Genomic DNA, 976 nt, shown 5'->3' with positions numbered 1-976 from the left:
TTGTCAGCGGCCTCTGGCCGGCCCATGGTGGCGATGGGACGCCCCCTTCTCCCCTCCCCTGCTCCCCAGTATGCTTCTTCTCCCACCAATAGGCGACGCGACACGGATCTCTCCACTGCAAGTGACCTCCCATCCTGGTCGGCATGACCTTGCTTAGTGGCAGCGCAACCCTCAGCAGGAGCGGCGAGGTGCGGGATGCAACATCATTATTATGCATGCTAACTAAGCAATTTTGATGAGGTGGTATAGAATTAAACGAAAAAAGAGGGTTGAGTATCATATCATAATACTGTATCATAATAAATGATATGCTACTATGTGTCATGCATGACAATAAATAAGGTCATCTATGATACTATGCATTAAAAAGGTACTATCATACACTAGTATCATATGCATGATACAAAGTTAAGGTACTACCCACTACAGACAACCTTATTAAGACTAGCCATAGTAGGGAGTAACTTTCACTAGTACATGCACATACTACCTCTATAGTGAATAGTAACATAAATATGATGTCATGCAAAGCTCATACATTATTGTCTTGGGATATGTGAGATGTTACAATAATGTTGGCCATAGTGGTGGTGGGCTGGTCGTAATGGCGAGTATCATATACTAGTATCCTGCATATCTCTACTCCTAATGAACGAATTGGTTGAATAGTCCCCCCCACTTTCAACCGGTTTATTTTCAACCGGTTTATTTTCAACCGGTTTTTCTTCCTCCCACCTCCCACCAGCCCCTCCCACCGGTTTTTTGTCTTTTCTCGTCTGACGGGCAATACCCAACGTATTTATGGTAATCAATCATAATTAATCCACGTATAGTAATAAATCAATCCAGGTATGGTAAGGTCATAACTCAGGAAATTTTGAATATGGTAATTATATCTCTACTCCTAATGAACGAATTGGTTGAATAGTCCCCCCACTTTCAACCGGTTTATTTTCAACCGGTTTATTTTCAACCG

This window comes from Triticum dicoccoides, chromosome 3A (assembly GCF_002162155.2).
Source record: "Triticum dicoccoides isolate Atlit2015 ecotype Zavitan chromosome 3A, WEW_v2.0, whole genome shotgun sequence".
In the NCBI taxonomy this organism is placed as follows: Eukaryota; Viridiplantae; Streptophyta; class Magnoliopsida; order Poales; family Poaceae; genus Triticum; species Triticum dicoccoides.
This window is presented reverse-complemented; position numbering follows the sequence as displayed.